This window comes from Phyllobates terribilis, unplaced genomic scaffold (genome assembly GCF_046119375.1).
Source record: "Phyllobates terribilis strain yellow unplaced genomic scaffold, ASM4611937v1 Scaffold_40__1_contigs__length_11209783, whole genome shotgun sequence".
NCBI classification, from domain to species: Eukaryota; Metazoa; Chordata; class Amphibia; order Anura; family Dendrobatidae; genus Phyllobates; species Phyllobates terribilis.
Window position 1 is genome coordinate 1,696,436 of NW_027362800.1, and position 19,764 is coordinate 1,716,199.

General features: G+C 44.7%; 11 non-coding genes across 11 annotated transcripts; all 11 read right to left on the minus strand.

The window, feature by feature from the left end:
- Positions 1–796: 796 nt before the first annotated feature.
- LOC141188382 (U2 spliceosomal RNA) lies at positions 797–987 on the minus strand. The gene has a single exon (XR_012262480.1). It is a non-coding gene; the product is annotated as a U2 spliceosomal RNA (small nuclear RNA).
- A 1,121-nt stretch (positions 988–2,108) lies between these two features.
- Positions 2,109–2,294, minus strand: LOC141185887 (U2 spliceosomal RNA). The gene has a single exon (XR_012260483.1). It is a non-coding gene; the product is annotated as a U2 spliceosomal RNA (small nuclear RNA).
- Positions 2,295–8,600: 6,306 nt separating this feature from the next.
- Positions 8,601–8,791, minus strand: LOC141188394 (U2 spliceosomal RNA). Its single transcript, XR_012262491.1, has one exon. It is a non-coding gene; the product is annotated as a U2 spliceosomal RNA (small nuclear RNA).
- Positions 8,792–9,912: 1,121 nt separating this feature from the next.
- On the minus strand, positions 9,913–10,103 carry LOC141188407 (U2 spliceosomal RNA). The gene has a single exon (XR_012262502.1). It is a non-coding gene; the product is annotated as a U2 spliceosomal RNA (small nuclear RNA).
- A 1,120-nt stretch (positions 10,104–11,223) lies between these two features.
- LOC141188419 (U2 spliceosomal RNA) lies at positions 11,224–11,414 on the minus strand. The gene has a single exon (XR_012262513.1). It is a non-coding gene; the product is annotated as a U2 spliceosomal RNA (small nuclear RNA).
- Positions 11,415–12,535: 1,121 nt separating this feature from the next.
- LOC141188431 (U2 spliceosomal RNA) lies at positions 12,536–12,726 on the minus strand. The gene has a single exon (XR_012262524.1). It is a non-coding gene; the product is annotated as a U2 spliceosomal RNA (small nuclear RNA).
- Positions 12,727–13,839: 1,113 nt separating this feature from the next.
- LOC141188443 (U2 spliceosomal RNA) lies at positions 13,840–14,030 on the minus strand. Its single transcript, XR_012262535.1, has one exon. It is a non-coding gene; the product is annotated as a U2 spliceosomal RNA (small nuclear RNA).
- A 1,121-nt stretch (positions 14,031–15,151) lies between these two features.
- LOC141188455 (U2 spliceosomal RNA) lies at positions 15,152–15,342 on the minus strand. The gene has a single exon (XR_012262546.1). It is a non-coding gene; the product is annotated as a U2 spliceosomal RNA (small nuclear RNA).
- Positions 15,343–16,462: 1,120 nt separating this feature from the next.
- On the minus strand, positions 16,463–16,653 carry LOC141188467 (U2 spliceosomal RNA). Its single transcript, XR_012262558.1, has one exon. It is a non-coding gene; the product is annotated as a U2 spliceosomal RNA (small nuclear RNA).
- Positions 16,654–17,773: 1,120 nt separating this feature from the next.
- Positions 17,774–17,964, minus strand: LOC141188480 (U2 spliceosomal RNA). The gene has a single exon (XR_012262569.1). It is a non-coding gene; the product is annotated as a U2 spliceosomal RNA (small nuclear RNA).
- A 1,120-nt stretch (positions 17,965–19,084) lies between these two features.
- On the minus strand, positions 19,085–19,275 carry LOC141188493 (U2 spliceosomal RNA). The gene has a single exon (XR_012262581.1). It is a non-coding gene; the product is annotated as a U2 spliceosomal RNA (small nuclear RNA).
- Between the last annotated feature and the right edge of the window lie 489 nt (positions 19,276–19,764).

Genomic DNA, 19,764 nt, shown 5'->3' on the forward strand with positions numbered 1-19,764 from the left:
CTGCTGCTGCTGCTGCTGGCTGTCCAGCAGCAGACTGAAGGTGGCTGCTGCTGTGCGCAGGTATATAAAGGCTCAGAGCCTATTATGACACGCGCAGCCAGCGTTCCATTGCCACATTCCGTCTACTGCAGGCGGGATACCTGGATGGCTGAATGTCACTGAGAAGCTCACAGAGACCGCCATAAGCAACAGTTTAAAAGAATGCCACAGACTAATCAACCAAACTTTTTGGGTTGGTTTCTCTTTTATAGTCTGCAGGCATTAAATGAAAGAAGTCAGTGTTCCAGCAGAGGGAGACAACGTTTCAGAAAAGGCATTGTAGCAAACCAAAAAAGAAATTTTAAGCGCAGCAGAGTAACCAGCTCACATACCTGTTAGCTCAGGTGAGTTTAAAAGGCTGCTGTTGATAACAAGGGCATTTGCTAAATAGATGGTGTGTGTGCAACAATATACTGAAAGGTCAATTATATTGTGCAGCTTATCTCACCACCTGTAGTTATTTAGGTGAAAGCTCCAAAATGCTTGCCTAATATGTCTGTTTATCCAAAAGGAAGTATAGAGGGAGAGCTAGATAGATAGCATTGCATTACATTACATTACATGGCAATGCAATGCACAGTTGCTGAAGTTGAACCAAAATGAGCTTGTCATCTGGCTTCTGCAACTTTTAACATGAAAAATCCAATGAGGAGAAGAAAAGCAAAGCCAAAGAGTCCATCCCAAAATCCGACAAACAAGCAAAATGAACAAAAAGCATTGAATTCAATTCTTTCTGATTTTAGAAACTGCATTAAAGAAGGGGTGCACCGGTCCTGGAGATACTGCAATACCAGGTCAATGCGTGGAGTGGACAGAGCAAGCTCTTTTTCCATCTCCCTGTTCTAAAAATCCATTTAATATATGGTCCCCAGATAGGGGACGTATCAGATATTAAACTGATAAGAACAGATACTACACTTGATCTTAGCCAAAAGGCCGAGAAGCGATAACCAGAATTGGTTTCCGACTACGGTGCCACCCAAGGATTCTGAAAAGTCCATTTGTGGAGATGGCCACCTGGACTCCCGTTAAGAAGACATGCTGTCAACCTCTAGATCCCTCACATGCCTGCACTTTTCGGCTTGCTGCTGCTGCAATCCACGCGTTTTAGATCTGCATAACTCCACCTCTTTTAGCACAGTACCCTCAACCCCCGGCTGTTCCCACCCGCCTCAACACCGTTGGAAGGGAGGAGAACCAATTAAGGCGGGGGGGGGGGTGGAACGAGCAGCTGTCTACCCTTAGCAGGAGGGTTGCTGATTAATTACCTCTCCTGCTGCTGCTGCTGCTGGCTGTCCAGCAGCAGACTGAAGGTGGCTGCTGCTGTGCGCAGGTATATAAAGGCTCAGAGCCTATTATGACACGCGCAGCCAGCGTTCCATTGCCACATTCCGTCTACTGCAGGCGGGATACCTGGATGGCTGAATGTCACTGAGAAGCTCACAGAGACCGCCATAAGCAACCGTTTAAAAGAATGCCACAGACTAATCAACCAAACTTTTTGGGTTGGTTTCTCTTTTATAGTCTGCAGGCATTAAATGAAAGAAGTCAGTGTTCCAGCAGAGGGAGACAACGTTTCAGAAAAGGCATTGTAGCAAACCAAAAAAGAAATTTTAAGCGCAGCAGAGTAACCAGCTCACATACCTGTTAGCTCAGGTGAGTTTAAAAGGCTGCTGTTGATAACAAGGGCATTTGCTAAATAGATGGTGTGTGTGCAACAATATACTGAAAGGTCAATTATATTGTGCAGCTTATCTCACCACCTGTAGTTATTTAGGTGAAAGCTCCAAAATGCTTGCCTAATATGTCTGTTTATCCAAAAGGAAGTATAGAGGGAGAGCTAGATAGATAGCATTGCATTACATTACATTACATGGCAATGCAATGCACAGTTGCTGAAGTTGAACCAAAATGAGCTTGTCATCTGGCTTCTGCAACTTTTAACATGAAAAATCCAATGAGGAGAAGAAAAGCAAAGCCAAAGAGTCCATCCCAAAATCCGACAAACAAGCAAAATGAACAAAAAGCATTGAATTCAATTCTTTCTGATTTTAGAAACTGCATTAAAGAAGGGGTGCACCGGTCCTGGAGATACTGCAATACCAGGTCAATGCGTGGAGTGGACAGAGCAAGCTCTTTTTCCATCTCCCTGTTCTAAAAATCCATTTAATATATGGTCCCCAGATAGGGGACGTATCAGATATTAAACTGATAAGAACAGATAAGGTTTCAACATAATTTTATTGTGCATAAGTCAGATTACAAGACAATCAATGCGAAACCTTTCAAGTACAAAAAAACCCATAAAAACATTTAACAATTATACATTACAGAGAATAATCAATATAAAATAGAATTCCACATATAAAAGCACCATCTACGGTTCGCTTCCTTCTTGCCCATATCTTTTACATTTTTTAAATAATAAACATACATTTCACTAAAAGCCAGTTTAATACAATCAAGCACAGAAATAAAATCACGATTAAACAATAAAATATTCCTTGCTTTCCAAATTGCATTCTTGGCACAGTTTATTATACACCAGCAGATTTCAGATTGGTATGCAGTAGGGCAATTAAAAAGTCCGTATAAAACATATTCATAATAAAAGTCCTTTAAACCGCAAACCCACTTTAAAAGAATCCCCAATTTCACCCAGAGTTCTTGTGCAAAGGTGCAGTTCCAAAAAAGGTGCATAACGGTCTCATCACAATGGCAAGAGTCTCTTGGGCATTTTGCCCGTGCCACCAGGCCTCTCCGGTGTTGGAATTCTCTGGTTGGGAGGCACTGGTGGACGGACATCCAGGCAAGGTCTTTATGGACATTGGCGAGGAACTTCCCGAAGACATTCCTCCACACACGTTTGGATCTGTTCCATGAGTAGTTGCAAACTGGGGATGTCTCTTCTTCTCTCCTCAAGTGGACAAATAGCTTCTTCCGGTCCAGAAGGATGTCAGCTCCAAGGTCTTTTAAATTATGAGTCTTTGTAACTTTTTCTAAAATAATAAGGTGCTTTGGTGGACACAATAAAACAGGCGCTGATAAGGATGGCCTAAACCATCTCTTAAAGATAAAACCACACGTGTATTTTAAAAACAGGCCAAAAGTAGTATCAGACTTAAAAGCTTTAAAACAAAAACAGAAAAAATTTACATATAAAAACAGGCGAAGATCGGGAACATCTTTTCCTCCATTCTGCTTTCTCTTATACATTTCTGATCGTTTAAGCTTTTCCATTTTAGAGCCCCATATAAACATAAAAATACAACGAGTTAGTTTTTTTAGCATTAAGTCAGAGGGAGGATACACCATGGCAATATATAAAATCATAGGTAATAAAACAGATTTAATAACAAGGACTTTCCCTTCGATCGAAAGATTCCTCAGGGTCCAAAAGGAAAGTTTCTTTGCCATTTTATCTTGAACCTCTCCCCAACTCACAAGCCCATCATTATTTGCATCAAATACAACCCCTAAAATTTTCACATTGTCATATTTCACATTAACAGTCGGTAAGTCATTTCTATCCCAGGCACCCATAATCAAACACTCAGTTTTATTAAAATTCATTTTAAAACCAGAAGCTTGACTAAAAAGATTGGTGCACAATACTACTCTCCGGAGTGAAGCAGGATCAGTGCAAATAGCCGTCACGTCATCCATATATCCAAGCACTTTAACCTGAGCCCCTCCCCCTCCTGGGACAGGAACCCCCCGGACTACCTTGTCTTTCCGGATCATGCATAAAAGGGGTTCCATAGCACAAATAAACAGAATTGGGGATAATGGACATCCCTGCTTCACTCCGGATTCCAGTGGGATAAAATCAGTTAAAAAACCATTGACAGAGATTTGTGAAAACATATTGTTATATAAACTCTTAATGCGAGATAAAAACCAGTCTGGGATTGCCATTTGTTTTAAAACTTTAAAAAGATACTCATGAGAAACCCTGTCAAACGCTTTCTCGAAGTCTAGCGCTAACAGGGCCAGCCCTTGATCCCTGTCTTTACTGTACCATATTACGTCTCTGATCGTATTTAGGGTCTCTGTAATACTCCTCCCTGGTACACCACATACTTGTTCGGGTTGTATTAACACATTAATAACAGTTTTAAAACGACATGCAATAATCTTAGCTAAAACCTTGTAATCCATGTTAAGGAGGGTGATAGGTCTCCAATTTTTGAGGTCGTCCCGAGCGCCCTTCTTCTTGTATATTAAGGACACTATCCCCCTCCTCCATGACTTGGGTAACTTATCACACAAAAAAACCTCTTTAAAAAGTGCTAAAAGATCCTCTTTTAAAATATCCCAAAAGGATAAATAAAATTCCACAGGAAGGCCATCAGCTCCTGGGGCTTTCCCTCTTGAAAAACTTTTAAAAACACTAAAAAGTTCTTCTAAAGTAATATCTTTTGTTAAAAACCCCTGATCTGCAGAATTTAGCCTAAAATCCAGGACATTAAGAGCATCTTGTAAAAACACATTATTAACACTTTTTTTGCTAAAAAGGTTTCTATAAAAATTAAAAGCTACCCTCTTCATACCTTGTATTGTGCTATCTCCATCTAGGCAGGTAATCGTTTCTTTCCTCTCCACCACTTTTTTGAAAAAGAAACGTGTACACTTTTCCCCTTCTTCTAAAAATTGCACCTTAGAATTAAATATTATTTCCTTCCCTTTTTGTTCAAGGTATGACTGTATCTCATTTTTAAGGCTTACAATATCATCATGCACCTCTAAGCCTATCTCTTTGAATTTAAGGAGAGTCTGCAGTCTAGTATTCAAATTTGCATAGCCCTGCTTCTTCTGCCTCGCCTTCCTCTTCCCAGCCCTGATAAAAAAATGTTGGATCTTATCTTTAATCCCTTCCCACCAGGACAGCATTTTAAAATATGGGGGTTTGAGCTGCCTCCATTGTTGGTACTTTTTGATAAAATCTGACCTTACCAGGGGGTCTTCCAATAGGTGTACCCCCAGGCGCCACAACCCTCTATTCACCTTTAGTTCCCCCTGGTATTCTATCTCTAATTTTAATATGTTATGGTCAGAAAATAAATTAGGAATTAAAACAAAATATACAGGGCTAAAAGTTTCAGATAAAAAGATAAAATCGATCCTGGAGGTCACTCCCCGACCGGACCACGTAAATCCCGGGTCCGTCGGCGATAGCGACCTCCAGGCATCGCGCAACTTAAAATCTGTCTGCAAATTACTTAATAAAAAACATGATTTATCTAATTTACGGATTGGGTCACCTCCTCCTCGGCGCTCATTTACACTGAGGCAATTAAAGTCCCCAGCTACCAAAAGAGGAGATGACCCTACACAGAACAACGGTAAAATCTCAAACAATTGTATCCGCTCTTGTTTATCTGGAGGGGCATACACATTTATAACACGAAAGTTAAAATTATTAAAACATAAATGTACTAATATAGCTCTGCCGGGCACAATCTCAGTGACAGAGGAGATTATAAAAGCATTACCTCGGCAGAGCAGACCCACACCAGCTGATTTATTCTCATTAGAGCCGGACCAAATGGAGGGCCCTAGTTTCCAGTCTTTCTTTAGCTCATTATACCGTAGTCCGTGTTGCAGACCGCATTCCTGTAGGAAACAAATATCAAAGTCTAATGTTTTGAAAAAATCAAAGAGAGCAGCCCTGCGGACAGGGCTCTTTAAAGATCTCACATTGAGTGAGAGACACTTAATAGATGGCATTTGTGTCATGGGGGAGGGGAGTCATCCATTATATCCCCTGCAGACCCCGTCAAGCTCTCGAGTGTTGAGGAGAAGCAGAGAATATTCTGGGGGTCCGAACCGGATATCGGATACCCGGAGGAACCGGGTTGCCATATATCGTCCCTGGCAAGGCACACATCAGGCGAGTCTGGATTAAATGCCGGAGGATCGTCCGCTCTCAACTTTTTGCCACACGGCTCAATCACGTCGCTCGTGCAGTCATCCTCCGCTATTGCTGTGTGGCCTCTCACTTCCTGAAGACTCTCCAGGTCAGACATGAAAACCTCACCATCATTGCCACCTGCTGGACAAAGAACCGTGGTCTGCTGGCACGAGTCCCTAGGTATGTCTGGGGTCTTCGACACAGAGCCCCCCACCGCCAACTCATTGGGGGCGCCCTGCTCCAACACACCAGGGACCATCGACGCAGTGGTCTTCTCCCTGACGGGAGAGTCCCTCTGCTCCGGTCTTTGGGTGGTCCGCCCTCCGCCCTTTTTCTGGGACTTCGCCACAGGAGGCTCTCCACGGGGGAGACCCGACTCCTGCTCCATCCTCTCCGTCTCCTTCCTCGCGCCCTTGACCTTCTCCGCCACCTCCTCTGTTGTGGAAACAGAAGGACGAGGCTCAGGTCCTTTACTGGTCTCCGGAACACGAACTGGTCCTTCCCGTGGCATAGGTCCTCCAGCAGCTTCCGCATATGTTCGGGTCTTGGTCTTCAGTGGGCACTCCCGAAATATATGGCCGTCCACGCCACAAAGGTTGCAAGAATCCTTATGGGGGCAATCCTTAAATAAATGTCCTAGTAGACCACAGTTATTACAACGGAATGCCTTGGACTCTGCACAATTGCTCTGGACATGCCCCATTTTCCCACAATTTCGACAGTACATAGGCATGCCAGCATAAAATAAATACCCCCGACTTTTCCCGATAGTGATAGTAGAGGGGGGGTGATGTGTTCCTCCATAGCCCTGGGGATCCTTCCGCAACCGCACAAGAAACCTCCGCTTCCCACCCCAGAAGCCAACAGAGTTCTTCACAGGCCCAATGTATCTCACCTCATCACAGTGACGGCTCAAACAGGTTTGGATGTCCTGCCTCTCCACAAAAGGGTTGGGAAAATACGTTGTTATTTGTACCTCCTCATGGACGAAAAGCAGGGAAAACACCAGGCCATCCATCTCATCTCTCCAACCATGCTCGTTCACCTTCTGGACCAACTGTTGGCAGCATCCTTGGTTCTTAAAAGTGATGGTATAAATACCTTTGAGTTCATTGTCCTGGAAGCAAAAGATGTCATCTCTGTCGAACTCCAGGATCCCAAGGAGGATGGTATTGCAGACGAAGCGGATACCTTTCTGCTCTCTGAAACTTTCCAAGACCTCGATACGGATTGTGTTCCTCATCCGGGGCTCTCCCGATGCAAAAGAAATTGTAGCAGGCATCCTTCCACGAAAGCGTACCAACTACAGAAGAAAAGAAAAAAGGCGTGAGCCTTTTTAAGGGATCGCAACACGTTGTAAGGGGACTAAGCCAGCTCCCTAATAGCAGCAGGGGGGTGAAGCCCCACCGTAAGGTGGGACGATCCCCCCAGGCCAAGGAGCCGGGTACCCCAAACACCTATCAGCCAAGACCAGATGCAATGCCTAAACACCACACCCAATCTTAGCCAAAAGGCCGAGAAGCGATAACCAGAATTGGTTTCCGACTACGGTGCCACCCAAGGATTCTGAAAAGTCCATTTGTGGAGATGGCCACCTGGACTCCCGTTAAGAAGACATGCTGTCAACCTCTAGATCCCTCACATGCCTGCACTTTTCGGCTTGCTGCTGCTGCAATCCATGCGTTTTAGATCTGCATAACTCCACCTCTTTTAGCACAGTACCCTCAACCCCCGGCTGTTCCCACCCGCCTCAACACCGTTGGAAGGGAGGAGAACCAATTAAGGCGGGGGGGGGGGTGGAACGAGCAGCTGTCTACCCTTAGCAGGAGGGTTGCTGATTAATTACCTCTCCTGCTGCTGCTGCTGCTGGCTGTCCAGCAGCAGATTGAAGGTGGCTGCTGCTGTGCGCAGGTATATAAAGGCTCAGTGCCTATTATGACACGCGCAGCCAGCGTTCCATTGCCACATTCCGTCTACTGCAGGCGGGATACCTGGATGGCTGAATGTCACTGAGAAGCTCACAGAGACCGCCATAAGCAACAGTTTAAAAGAATGCCACAGACTAATCAACCAAACTTTTTGGGTTGGTTTCTCTTTTATAGTCTGCAGGCATTAAATGAAAGAAGTCAGTGTTCCAGCAGAGGGAGACAACGTTTCAGAAAAGGCATTGTAGCAAACCAAAAAAGAAATTTTAAGCGCAGCAGAGTAACCAGCTCACATACCTGTTAGCTCAGGTGAGTTTAAAAGGCTGCTGTTGATAACAAGGGCATTTGCTAAATAGATGGTGTGTGTGCAACAATATACTGAAAGGTCAATTATATTGTGCAGCTTATCTCACCACCTGTAGTTATTTAGGTGAAAGCTCCAAAATGCTTGCCTAATATGTCTGTTTATAGAAAAGGAAGTATAGAGGGAGAGCTAGATAGATAGAATTGCATTACATTACATTACATGGCAATGCAATGCACAGTTGCTGAAGTTGAACCAAAATGAGCTTGTCATCTGGCTTCTGCAACTTTTAACATGAAAAATCCAATGAGGAGAAGAAAAGCAAAGCCAAAGAGTCCATCCCAAAATCCGACAAACAAGCAAAATGAACAAAAAGCATTGAATTCAATTCTTTCTGATTTTAGAAACTGCATTAAAGAAGGGGTGCACCGGTCCTGGAGATACTGCAATACCAGGTCAATGCGTGGAGTGGACAGAGCAAGCTCTTTTTCCATCTCCCTGTTCTAAAAATCCATTTAATATATGGTCCCCAGATAGGGGACGTATCAGATATTAAACTGATAAGAACAGATACTACACTTGATCTTAGCCAAAAGGCCGAGAAGCGATAACCAGAATTGGTTTCCGACTACGGTGCCACCCAAGGATTCTGAAAAGTCCATTTGTGGAGATGGCCACCTGGACTCCCGTTAAGAAGACATGCTGTCAACCTCTAGATCCCTCACATGCCTGCACTTTTCGGCTTGCTGCTGCTGCAATCCACGCGTTTTAGATCTGCATAACTCCACCTCTTTTAGCACAGTACCCTCAACCCCCGGCTGTTCCCACCCGCCTCAACACCGTTGGAAGGGAGGAGAACCAATTAAGGCGGGGGGGGGGGTGGAACGAGCAGCTGTCTACCCTTAGCAGGAGGGTTGCTGATTAATTACCTCTCCTGCTGCTGCTGCTGCTGGCTGTCCAGCAGCAGACTGAAGGTGGCTGCTGCTGTGCGCAGGTATATAAAGGCTCAGAGCCTATTATGACACGCGCAGCCAGCGTTCCATTGCCACATTCCGTCTACTGCAGGCGGGATACCTGGATGGCTGAATGTCACTGAGAAGCTCACAGAGACCGCCATAAGCAACAGTTTAAAAGAATGCCACAGACTAATCAACCAAACTTTTTGGGTTGGTTTCTCTTTTATAGTCTGCAGGCATTAAATGAAAGAAGTCAGTGTTCCAGCAGAGGGAGACAACGTTTCAGAAAAGGCATTGTAGCAAACCAAAAAAGAAATTTTAAGCGCAGCAGAGTAACCAGCTCACATACCTGTTAGCTCAGGTGAGTTTAAAAGGCTGCTGTTGATAACAAGGGCATTTGCTAAATAGATGGTGTGTGTGCAACAATATACTGAAAGGTCAATTATATTGTGCAGCTTATCTCACCACCTGTAGTTATTTAGGTGAAAGCTCCAAAATGCTTGCCTAATATGTCTGTTTATCCAAAAGGAAGTATAGAGGGAGAGCTAGATAGATAGCATTGCATTACATTACATTACATGGCAATGCAATGCACAGTTGCTGAAGTTGAACCAAAATGAGCTTGTCATCTGGCTTCTGCAACTTTTAACATGAAAAATCCAATGAGGAGAAGAAAAGCAAAGCCAAAGAGTCCATCCCAAAATCTGACAAACAAGCAAAATGAACAAAAAGCATTGAATTCAATTCTTTCTGATTTTAGAAACTGCATTAAAGAAGGGGTGCACCGGTCCTGGAGATACTGCAATACCAGGTCAATGCGTGGAGTGGACAGAGCAAGCTCTTTTTCCATCTCCCTGTTCTAAAAATCCATTTAATATATGGTCCCCAGATAGGGGACGTATCAGATATTAAACTGATAAGAACAGATACTACACTTGATCTTAGCCAAAAGGCCGAGAAGCGATAACCAGAATTGGTTTCCGACTACGGTGCCACCCAAGGATTCTGAAAAGTCCATTTGTGGAGATGGCCACCTGGACTCCCGTTAAGAAGACATGCTGTCAACCTCTAGATCCCTCACATGCCTGCACTTTTCGGCTTGCTGCTGCTGCAATCCACGCGTTTTAGATCTGCATAACTCCACCTCTTTTAGCACAGTACCCTCAACCCCCGGCTGTTCCCACCCGCCTCAACACCGTTGGAAGGGAGGAGAACCAATTAAGGCGGGGGGGGGGTGGAACGAGCAGCTGTCTACCCTTAGCAGGAGGGTTGCTGATTAATTACCTCTCCTGCTGCTGCTGCTGCTGGCTGTCCAGCAGCAGACTGAAGGTGGCTGCTGCTGTGCGCAGGTATATAAAGGCTCAGAGCCTATTATGACACGCGCAGCCAGCGTTCCATTGCCACATTCCGTCTACTGCAGGCGGGATACCTGGATGGCTGAATGTCACTGAGAAGCTCACAGAGACCGCCATAAGCAACAGTTTAAAAGAATGCCACAGACTAATCAACCAAACTTTTTGGGTTGGTTTCTCTTTTATAGTCTGCAGGCATTAAAAGAAAGTAGTCAGTGTTCCAGCAGAGGGAGACAACGTTTCAGAAAAGGCATTGTAGCAAACCAAAAAAGAAATTTTAAGCGCAGCAGAGTAACCAGCTCACATACCTGTTAGCTCAGGTGAGTTTAAAAGGCTGCTGTTGATAACAAGGGCATTTGCTAAATAGATGGTGTGTGTGCAACAATATACTGAAAGGTCAATTATATTGTGCAGCTTATCTCACCACCTGTAGTTATTTAGGTGAAAGCTCCAAAATGCTTGCCTAATATGTCTGTTTATCCAAAAGGAAGTATAGAGGGAGAGCTAGATAGATAGCATTGCATTACATTACATTACATGGCAATGCAATGCACAGTTGCTGAAGTTGAACCAAAATGAGCTTGTCATCTGGCTTCTGCAACTTTTAACATGAAAAATCCAATGAGGAGAAGAAAAGCAAAGCCAAAGAGTCCATCCCAAAATCCGACAAACAAGCAAAATGAACAAAAAGCATTGAATTCAATTCTTTCTGATTTTAGAAACTGCATTAAAGAAGGGGTGCACCGGTCCTGGAGATACTGCAATACCAGGTCAATGCGTGGAGTGGACAGAGCAAGCTCTTTTTCCATCTCCCTGTTCTAAAAATCCATTTAATATATGGTCCCCAGATAGGGGACGTATCAGATATTAAACTGATAAGAACAGATACTACACTTGATCTTAGCCAAAAGGCCGAGAAGCGATAACCAGAATTGGTTTCCGACTACGGTGCCACCCAAGGATTCTGAAAAGTCCATTTGTGGAGATGGCCACCTGGACTCCCGTTAAGAAGACATGCTGTCAACCTCTAGATCCCTCACATGCCTGCACTTTTTGGCTTGCTGCTGCTGCAATCCACGCGTTTTAGATCTGCATAACTCCACCTCTTTTAGCACAGTACCCTCAACCCCCGGCTGTTCCCACCCGCCTCAACACCGTTGGAAGGGAGGAGAACCAATTAAGGCGGGGGGGGGGGTGGAACGAGCAGCTGTCTACCCTTAGCAGGAGGGTTGCTGATTAATTACCTCTCCTGCTGCTGCTGCTGCTGGCTGTCCAGCAGCAGACTGAAGGTGGCTGCTGCTGTGCGCAGGTATATAAAGGCTCAGAGCCTATTATGACACGCGCAGCCAGCGTTCCATTGCCACATTCCGTCTACTGCAGGCGGGATACCTGGATGGCTGAATGTCACTGAGAAGCTCACAGAGACCGCCATAAGCAACAGTTTAAAAGAATGCCACAGACTAATCAACCAAACTTTTTGGGTTGGTTTCTCTTTTATAGTCTGCAGGCATTAAATGAAAGAAGTCAGTGTTCCAGCAGAGGGAGACAACGTTTCAGAAAAGGCATTGTAGCAAACCAAAAAAGAAATTTTAAGCGCAGCAGAGTAACCAGCTCACATACCTGTTAGCTCAGGTGAGTTTAAAAGGCTGCTGTTGATAACAAGGGCATTTGCTAAATAGATGGTGTGTGTGCAACAATATACTGAAAGGTCAATTATATTGTGCAGCTTATCTCACCACCTGTAGTTATTTAGGTGAAAGCTCCAAAATGCTTGCCTAATATGTCTGTTTATCCAAAAGGAAGTATAGAGGGAGAGCTAGATAGATAGCATTGCATTACATTACATTACATGGCAATGCAATGCACAGTTGCTGAAGTTGAACCAAAATGAGCTTGTCATCTGGCTTCTGCAACTTTTAACATGAAAAATCCAATGAGGAGAAGAAAAGCAAAGCCAAAGAGTCCATCCCAAAATCCGACAAACAAGCAAAATGAACAAAAAGCATTGAATTCAATTCTTTCTGATTTTAGAAACTGCATTAAAGAAGGGGTGCACCGGTCCTGGAGATACTGCAATACCAGGTCAATGCGTGGAGTGGACAGAGCAAGCTCTTTTTCCATCTCCCTGTTCTAAAAATCCATTTAATATATGGTCCCCAGATAGGGGACGTATCAGATATTAAACTGATAAGAACAGATACTACACTTGATCTTAGCCAAAAGGCCGAGAAGCGATAACCAGAATTGGTTTCCGACTACGGTGCCACCCAAGGATTCTGAAAAGTCCATTTGTGGAGATGGCCACCTGGACTCCCGTTAAGAAGACATGCTGTCAACCTCTAGATCCCTCACATGCCTGCACTTTTCGGCTTGCTGCTGCTGCAATCCACGCGTTTTAGATCTGCATAACTCCACCTCTTTTAGCACAGTACCCTCAACCCCCGGCTGTTCCCACCCGCCTCAACACCGTTGGAAGGGAGGAGAACCAATTAAGGCGGGGGGGGGTGGAACGAGCAGCTGTCTACCCTTAGCAGGAGGGTTGCTGATTAATTACCTCTCCTGCTGCTGCTGGCTGTCCAGCAGCAGACTGAAGGTGGCTGCTGCTGTGCGCAGGTATATAAAGGCTCAGAGCCTATTATGACACGCGCAGCCAGCGTTCCATTGCCACATTCCGTCTACTGCAGGCGGGATACCTGGATGGCTGAATGTCACTGAGAAGCTCACAGAGACCGCCATAAGCAACAGTTTAAAAGAATGCCACAGACTAATCAACCAAACTTTTTGGGTTGGTTTCTCTTTTATAGTCTGCAGGCATTAAAAGAAAGAAGTCAGTGTTCCAGCAGAGGGAGACAACGTTTCAGAAAAGGCATTGTAGCAAACCAAAAAAGAAATTTTAAGCGCAGCAGAGTAACCAGCTCACATACCTGTTAGCTCAGGTGAGTTTAAAAGGCTGCTGTTGATAACAAGGGCATTTGCTAAATAGATGGTGTGTGTGCAACAATATACTGAAAGGTCAATTATATTGTGCAGCTTATCTCACCACCTGTAGTTATTTAGGTGAAAGCTCCAAAATGCTTGCCTAATATGTCTGTTTATCCAAAAGGAAGTATAGAGGGAGAGCTAGATAGATAGCATTGCATTACATTACATTACATGGCAATGCAATGCACAGTTGCTGAAGTTGAACCAAAATGAGCTTGTCATCTGGCTTCTGCAACTTTTAACATGAAAAATCCAATGAGGAGAAGAAAAGCAAAGCCAAAGAGTCCATCCCAAAATCCGACAAACAAGCAAAATGAACAAAAAGCATTGAATTCAATTCTTTCTGATTTTAGAAACTGCATTAAAGAAGGGGTGCACCGGTCCTGGAGATACTGCAATACCAGGTCAATGCGTGGAGTGGACAGAGCAAGCTCTTTTTCCATCTCCCTGTTCTAAAAATCCATTTAATATATGGTCCCCAGATAGGGGACGTATCAGATATTAAACTGATAAGAACAGATACTACACTTGATCTTAGCCAAAAGGCCGAGAAGCGATAACCAGAATTGGTTTCCGACTACAGTGCCACCCAAGGATTCTGAAAAGTCCATTTGTGGAGATGGCCACCTGGACTCCCGTTAAGAAGACATGCTGTCAACCTCTAGATCCCTCACATGCCTGCACTTTTTGGCTTGCTGCTGCTGCAATCCACGCGTTTTAGATCTGCATAACTCCACCTCTTTTAGCACAGTACCCTCAACCCCCGGCTGTTCCCACCCGCCTCAACACCGTTGGAAGGGAGGAGAACCAATTAAGGCGGGGGGGGGGGTGGAACGAGCAGCTGTCTACCCTTAGCAGGAGGGTTGCTGATTAATTACCTCTCCTGCTGCTGCTGCTGCTGGCTGTCCAGCAGCAGACTGAAGGTGGCTGCTGCTGTGCGCAGGTATATAAAGGCTCAGAGCCTATTATGACACGCGCAGCCAGCGTTCCATTGCCACATTCCGTCTACTGCAGGCGGGATACCTGGATGGCTGAATGTCACTGAGAAGCTCACAGAGACCGCCATAAGCAACAGTTTAAAAGAATGCCACAGACTAATCAACCAAACTTTTTGGGTTGGTTTCTCTTTTATAGTCTGCAGGCATTAAATGAAAGAAGTCAGTGTTCCAGCAGAGGGAGACAACGTTTCAGAAAAGGCATTGTAGCAAACCAAAAAAGAAATTTTAAGCGCAGCAGAGTAACCAGCTCACATACCTGTTAGCTCAGGTGAGTTTAAAAGGCTGCTGTTGATAACAAGGGCATTTGCTAAATAGATGGTGTGTGTGCAACAATATACTGAAAGGTCAATTATATTGTGCAGCTTATCTCACCACCTGTAGTTATTTAGGTGAAAGCTCCAAAATGCTTGCCTAATATGTCTGTTTATACAAAAGGAAGTATAGAGGGAGAGCTAGATAGATAGCATTGCATTACATTACATTACATGGCAATGCAATGCACAGTTGCTGAAGTTGAACCAAAATGAGCTTGTCATCTGGCTTCTGCAACTTTTAACATGAAAAATCCAATGAGGAGAAGAAAAGCAAAGCCAAAGAGTCCATCCCAAAATCCGACAAACAAGCAAAATGAACAAAAAGCATTGAATTCAATTCTTTCTGATTTTAGAAACTGCATTAAAGAAGGGGTGCACCGGTCCTGGAGATACTGCAATACCAGGTCAATGCGTGGAGTGGACAGAGCAAGCTCTTTTTCCATCTCCCTGTTCTAAAAATCCATTTAATATATGGTCCCCAGATAGGGGACGTATCAGATATTAAACTGATAAGAACAGATACTACACTTGATCTTAGCCAAAAGGCCGAGAAGCGATAACCAGAATTGGTTTCCGACTACGGTGCCACCCAAGGATTCTGAAAAGTCCATTTGTGGAGATGGCCACCTGGACTCCCGTTAAGAAGACATGCTGTCAACCTCTAGATCCCTCACATGCCTGCACTTTTCGGCTTGCTGCTGCTGCAATCCACGCGTTTTAGATCTGCATAACTCCACCTCTTTTAGCACAGTACCCTCAACCCCCAGCTGTTCCCACCCGCCTCAACACCGTTGGAAGGGAGGAGAACCAATTAAGGCGGGGGGGGGGTGGAACGAGCAGCTGTCTACCCTTAGCAGGAGGGTTGCTGATTAATTACCTCTCCTGCTGCTGATGCTGCTGGCTGTCCAGCAGCAGACTGAAGGTGGCTGCTGCTGTGCGCAGGTATATAAAGGCTCAGAGCCTATTATGACACGCGCAGCCAGCGTTCCATTGCCACATTCCGTCTACTGCAGGCGGGATACCTGGATGGCTGAATGTCACTGAGAAGCTCACAGAGACCGCCATAAGCAACAGTTTAAAAGAATGCCACAGACTAATCAACCAAACTTTTTGGGTTGGTTTCTCTTTTATAGTCTGCAGGCATTAAATGAAAGAAGTCAGTGTTCCAGCAGAGGGAGACAACGTTTCAGAAAAGGCATTGTAGCAAACCAAAAAAGAAATTTTAAGCGCAGCAGAGTAACCAGCTCACATACCTGTTAGCTCAGGTGAGTTTAAAAGGCTGCTGTTGATAACAAGGGCATTTGCTAAATAGATGGTGTGTGTGCAACAATATACTGAAAGGTCAATTATATTGTGCAGCTTATCTCACCACCTGTAGTTATTTAGGTGAAAGCTCCAAAATGCTTGCCTAATATGTCTGTTTATCCAAAAGGAAGTATAGAGGGAGAGCTAGATAGATAGCATTGCATTACATTACATTACATGGCAATGCAATGCACAGTTGCTGAAGTTGAACCAAAATGAGCTTGTCATCTGGCTTCTGCAACTTTTAACATGAAAAATCCAATGAGGAGAAGAAAAGCAAAGCCAAAGAGTCCATCCCAAAATCCGACAAACAAGCAAAATGAACAAAAAGCATTGAATTCAATTCTTTCTGATTTTAGAAACTGCATTAAAGAAGGGGTGCACCGGTCCTGGAGATACTGCAATACCAGGTCAATGCGTGGAGTGGACAGAGCAAGCTCTTTTTCCATCTCCCTGTTCTAAAAATCCATTTAATATATGGTCCCCAGATAGGGGACGTATCAGATATTAAACTGATAAGAACAGATACTACACTTGATCTTAGCCAAAAGGCCGAGAAGCGATAACCAGAATTGGTTTCCGACTACGGTGCCACCCAAGGATTCTGAAAAGTCCATTTGTGGAGATGGCCACCTGGACTCCCGTTAAGAAGACATGCTGTCAACCTCTAGATCCCTCACATGCCTGCACTTTTCGGCTTGCTGCTGCTGCAATCCACGCGTTTTAGATCTGCATAACTCCACCTCTTTTAGCACAGTACCCTCAACCCCCGGCTGTTCCCACCCGCCTCAACACCGTTGGAAGGGAGGAGAACCAATTAAGGCGGGGGGGGGGTGGAACGAGCAGCTGTCTACCCTTAGCAGGAGGGTTGCTGATTAATTACCTCTCCTGCTGCTGCTGCTGCTGGCTGTCCAGCAGCAGACTGAAGGTGGCTGCTGCTGTGCGCAGGTATATAAAGGCTCAGAGCCTATTATGACACGCGCAGCCAGCGTTCCATTGCCACATTCCGTCTACTGCAGGCGGGATACCTGGATGGCTGAATGTCACTGAGAAGCTCACAGAGACCGCCATAAGCAACAGTTTAAAAGAATGCCACAGACTAATCAACCAAACTTTTTGGGTTGGTTTCTCTTTTATAGTCTGCAGGCATTAAATGAAAGAAGTCAGTGTTCCAGCAGAGGGAGACAACGTTTCAGAAAAGGCATTGTAGCAAACCAAAAAAGAAATTTTAAGCGCAGCAGAGTAACCAGCTCACATACCTGTTAGCTCAGGTGAGTTTAAAAGGCTGCTGTTGATAACAAGGGCATTTGCTAAATAGATGGTGTGTGTGCAACAATATACTGAAAGGTCAATTATATTGTGCAGCTTATCTCACCACCTGTAGTTATTTAGGTGAAAGCTCCAAAATGCTTGCCTAATATGTCTGTTTATCCAAAAGGAAGTATAGAGGGAGAGCTAGATAGATAGCATTGCATTACATTACATTACATGGCAATGCAATGCACAGTTGCTGAAGTTGAACCAAAATGAGCTTGTCATCTGGCTTCTGCAACTTTTAACATGAAAAATCCAATGAGGAGAAGAAAAGCAAAGCCAAAGAGTCCATCCCAAAATCCGACAAACAAGCAAAATGAACAAAAAGCATTGAATTCAATTCTTTCTGATTTTAGAAACTGCATTAAAGAAGGGGTGCACCGGTCCTGGAGATACTGCAATACCAGGTCAATGCGTGGAGTGGACAGAGCAAGCTCTTTTTCCATCTCCCTGTTCTAAAAATCCATTTAATATATGGTCCCCAGATAGGGGACGTATCAGATATTAAACTGATAAGAACAGATACTACACTTGATCTTAGCCAAAAGGCCGAGAAGCGATAACCAGAATTGGTTTCCGACTACGGTGCCACCCAAGGATTCTGAAAAGTCCATTTGTGGAGATGGCCACCTGGACTCCCGTTAAGAAGACATGCTGTCAACCTCTAGATCCCTCACATGCCTGCACTTTTCGGCTTGCTGCTGCTGCAATCCACGCGTTTTAGATCTGCATAACTCCACCTCTTTTAGCACAGTACCCTCAACCCCCGGCTGTTCCCACCCGCCTCAACACCGTTGGAAGGGAGGAGAACCAATTAAGGCGGGGGGGGGGTGGAACGAGCAGCTGTCTACCCTTAGCAGGAGGGTTGCTGATTAATTACCTCTCCTGCTGCTGCTGCTGCTGGCTGTCCAGCAGCAGACTGAAGGTGGCTGCTGCTGTGCGCAGGTATATAAAGGCTCAGAGCCTATTATGACACGCGCAGCCAGCGTTCCATTGCCACATTCCGTCTACTGCAGGCGGGATACCTGGATGGCTGAATGTCACTGAGAAGCTCACAGAGACCGCCATAAGCAACAGTTTAAAAGAATGCCACAGACTAATCAACCAAACTTTTTGGGTTGGTTTCTCTTTTATAGTCTGCAGGCATTAAATGAAAGAAGTCAGTGTTCCAGCAGAGGGAGACAACGTTTCAGAAAAGGCATTGTAGCAAACCAAAAAAGAAATTTTAAGCGCAGCAGAGTAACCAGCTCACATACCTGTTAGCTCAGGTGAGTTTAAAAGGCTGCTGTTGATAACAAGGGCATTTGCTAAATAGATGGTGTGTGTGCAACAATATACTGAAAGGTCAATTATATTGTGCAGCTTATCTCACCACCTGTAGTTATTTAGGTGAAAGCTCCAAAATGCTTGCCTAATATGTCTGTTTATCCAAAAGGAAGTATAGAGGGAGAGCTAGATAGATAGCATTGCATTACATTACATTACATGGCAATGCAATGCACAGTTGCTGAAGTTGAACCAAAATGAGCTTGTCATCTGGCTTCTGCAACTTTTAACATGAAAAATCCAATGAGGAGAAGAAAAGCAAAGCCAAAGAGTCCATCCCAAAATCCGACAAACAAGCAAAATGAACAAAAAGCATTGAATTCAATTCTTTCTGATTTTAGAAACTGCATTAAAGAAGGGGTGCACCGGTCCTGGAGATACTGCAATACCAGGTCAATGCGTGGAGTGGACAGAGCAAGCTCTTTTTCCATCTCCCTGTTCTAAAAATCCATTTAATATATGGTCCCCAGATAGGGGACGTATCAGATATTAAACTGATAAGAACAGATACTACACTTGATCTTAGCCAAAAGGCCGAGAAGCGATAACCAGAATTGGTTTCCGACTACGGTGCCACCCAAGGATTCTGAAAAGTCCATTTGTGGAGATGGCCACCTGGACTCCCGTTAAGAAGACATGCTGTCAACCTCTAGATCCCTCACATGCCTGCACTTTTCGGCTTGCTGCTGCTGCAATCCACGCGTTTTAGATCTGCATAACTCCACCTCTTTTAGCACAGTACCCTCAACCCCCGGCTGTTCCCACCCGCCTCAACATCGTTGGAAGGGAGGAGAACCAATTAAGGCGGGGGGGGGGGGGGTGGAACGAGCAGCTGTCTACCCTTAGCAGGAGGGTTGCTGATTAATTACCTCTCCTGCTGCTGCTGCTGCTGGCTGTCCAGCAGCAGACTGAAGGTGGCTGCTGCTGTGCGCAGGTATATAAAGGCTCAGAGCCTATTATGACACGCGCAGCCAGCGTTCCATTGCCACATTCCGTCTACTGCAGGCGGGATACCTGGATTGCTGAATGTCACTG